The sequence below is a fragment of the Festucalex cinctus genome, chromosome 2 (assembly GCF_051991245.1).
Source record: "Festucalex cinctus isolate MCC-2025b chromosome 2, RoL_Fcin_1.0, whole genome shotgun sequence".
NCBI lineage: Eukaryota > Metazoa > Chordata > Actinopteri > Syngnathiformes > Syngnathidae > Festucalex > Festucalex cinctus.
In genome coordinates, this window is record NC_135412.1 from 42,719,908 (window position 1) to 42,723,736 (window position 3,829).

Here is a 3,829-nt window from a genome sequence, read left to right on the forward strand (position 1 = left end):
AAATTCCTCCGACCATGCGCCCCACCGCTGAACGAAAAGGAAGATCGCCGGCACCGGCGCCAACTCCCCCGCTGCTATTCCCTCCACACAACGAAGGTACGCGTTCCTGCTTCGACCCACCGATTCTAATTTCCTCAACCCCCGAATGCTCTGACGTCGAAGAAAACGAGGCGGACGTCACCTTTCTCGAAGGACCCGTACAGCGAGGAGGAGGAGGCGCGATGGACGTGTCGTCGGATCTCCACACAACCGGGCTTTACCACGTCGTCCGCACAGCAGGACCATACCATGTTACGATGGAGGTAGTGCACAAGGACGAACCGAGCGGTGGGGATGACCGTCCGTCGACGTCGGCAGATTGTTACGGGGGTCTGACTTCGTTACAACCGATGAAGGAGGAGGAGGAGGAGGAGCCCGTCGCCTGCGGCAGCGTTTGGGCGAACGATGACGTCAGCGGGTCGCCTGGAAAAGAGAATCTTCTTCCGTTTACGCAGACACTTTCCCCCATAAATGACACGGGGTGTGATGAGAACAGTTCGGCGGAAGCACGCCGAATTCCAGCGTGGGCTCTATCGAGCGAATCTTCGTCATCCATCGAGACGCCGAAGCGACCCGTGTGGAATTTTCCGACCGAATCACCCTCTCCTCGTTCACCGGCGGTAACTGTGTGGACACTCTCAAACGGTACGGCCTCCCCCGATACTGCGGAAGTATCTGCATACGGACCTTCCAACGGGGCGTCATCACCTAATGTTTTGCTCCTAGGATTACCGGCGAACGCCATCCCCCCGCCACCAAGCAACGAGCGAGCCACCTGTCTGGAGTGGACACTTTCTCCTTTCATGTGGGTGAATAACACACGCTATCAATGTATTAAACAGGCTGTTAGCTATATGCTGAGGATCGCTATCCTCAAATATAGTAGAAAAACGTGTGATGGATGTTTTTATTCATACATATATCGAAATAAGCACACCTGTTTTTATGCACCCAGACGGCCGTATTATTTTGGGCAGAATTTCGATGCTATTGTCGAGGAATTATGTAACGGGCATTTCAGGTCGACAATCCGCAGGGTTGTAACGATTACCAATCATCCATCCTCAGACGCAGACGTGAGACGCATCGTCGAATCTGTGCTGCACGACTACGCGCATGAACGGCTGATTTTAGACAGAATAACTACCGTTCTTGCCAGTACGTGGGACGGCTTTCTGCCATTTGCAATTCCTGACATAATCCGAGGGTTGTACGATCGCGATGGGTAATTTTCTAAGAAAAATGCAAATCAATTATTACTATGGAATGGATAATTGGATAGAAATTGTGGAGAAAACCATACAGAAACGTGATGATAATTATGATGCTGTTGATGGCGATGTTGATGATGATTGCAAACGTGTCAAACGCCTGATTTTATTAATTGATAAAGTCAGGACATTGGCCCCCACCTTGTTTGGTCACCCCTGTGGGGAGTATGTAAAACGCGTTGTTGAAATAAGTCACCACAATATTACAGATACTATAGAATATGCTACATGTGAGTGGAGAGGTGATCCCGTCAAAGCCGGTCAATTGATTACCCTCACTGCTCTATTCATAGACTGTGTACGATACTGTGAAGATAATAACATTCCTCGTAATATGGTGATTGAAATGAAACAATTTAAAAGCTTTATCGAACGCAAAGTTCACCCCCGTATCTTGTTCAGAGTGCTTTACCATGTTAATCCATAAGTTTTTTTTCTCCCCTCATAAGGTTGAAAAATGTATTTGCTTTTCTTAGTTTTTTTTTAGTACCATGTTTTGTTTTTACTTTTATAGTTTTTAGAATTATGTATACTTGTGTGTTGTTATTACCCATCGATTTTAAAAATAAAAATAAAAATCATGTATACTCACTTTTTGAAAATGTATGTTTTGTGTTTTTACTTTTTCTTAGTTTTTAGAATTATGTATACTTGTGTTCTGTTATTATCCACTGATTAAAAAATAAATAAATAAAAATCATGTATACTCACTTTTTGAAAATGTATGTTTTGGGTTTTTACTTTTTCTTAGTTTTTAGAATTATGTATACTTGTGTTTTTTATTACCCATCGATTAAAAAAAAAAAAAAGTGAGCGTAATCCTTATTTATAACACACACACACACACACACACACACACACACGGTAAATATTGCATTGAAATATAACGATGCAATTTAATTTAAACCATATAGACATTTTTATTTCACTTTTTTTTTTTTTTTTGACCGCTTATTCCTCACAAGGGTCGCGGGGGCTGCTGGCGCCTATCTCAGCTGGCTCTGGGCAGTAGGCGGGGGACACCCTGGACTGGTTGCCAGCCAATCACAGGGCACACAGAGACGAACAACCATCCACACTCACACGCACACCTAGGGACAATTCGGAGCGCCCAATTAACCTGCCATGCATGTCTTTGGAATGTGGGAGGAGACCGGAGTACCCGGAGAAGACCCACGCGGGCACGGGGAGAACATGCAAACTCCACCCAGGAAGGTCCGAGCCTGGACTCGAACCGGAGACCTCAGAACTGGGAAGCGGACGTGCTAACCACTCGACTACCGTGCCGCCATTTTTATTTCACTACCTAATAAAAATATTTAAAAAGAGTTAATTTTAAATCAAAGGTGTATAAAAATTATAGACACAACCTTTATTAACCATTAAGAGATGAGGATGAAGGAGGGTAGACGTTTGAAAGAGCTATACTTTGATCCCAAACAACCATCCAGTTACGGGGGTGTAGATCGCCTCCATAGAGGCCTTCAAGAGGCTTTGAATAAAAAAATAAAACGTGATAAAGTGAAAGAATATTTATCTCAACAAGATACGTATTCGTTACATAAACCCGCCCGTATTAATTTCCCTAGAAACAGAGTATTTATTACGGGGCCTCTGAGACAATTCCAGGCCGACCTGTGTGACATGCAGGCCTTGGCCTCCTACAGCGACAGTAATAAATATCTATTGACCGTTATTGATATTTTTTCAAAACGAGCGTACGCACGTGTTTTGAAAGATAAATCAGCGGTGAGGGTGACGGAGGCCTTCGAATCAGTTTTTGCCGAGAGCGGCGTTCCTAAGAAATTACAGACGGATAAAGGAAAATAATTTTTTAATAACCGTTTCGGCAGATTGATGAAAAAGCTTCGAATCACACACTTTGCAACGCACAGTGACACAAAAGCCCAGGTGGTGGAAAGGTTCAATCGGACTTTGAAAACCAGAATGTGGCGTTATATTACGGCAAAAAGATATATAGATGTATTGCAAGACCTTCTAAGGAGCTATAATGGAAGCTTTCATTCCAGTATTAAAATGAAACCGAATGAAGTTAACGCAGAAACGACTCGAAAAGCATTTTTTAATTTATACGGAAACATCCGAGTAGGCGAAAAGATTAAAATTAATTTTAAAAAAGGAGATATTGTACGGCTATCAAAATTAAGAGGGGTTTTCGATAAGAAATATGAACAGAGCTTCACCGATGAATATTTCACAATTACCGAATGTATTCCTCGAGCGCCCCCTGTCTACAAACGAGCAGATGACGACGGCGAGGAAATAGGAGGGTCATTTTATGAGGAAGAATTGCAAAAGGTCGATATTTCTAAAGATCATGCTTTTCATATAGAAAAAATTATAAAAAGACGTAAGGTTAACGGACGGACTCAATATCTAATTCGTTGGAAGGGCTGGCTGGCCAAGTTTGACAGCTGGGTACACGCATCACAGGTTGTGGATATTTAAAATCAACGGAAATATACATCCTAAATCATACGTTAATATGGATCCCATTA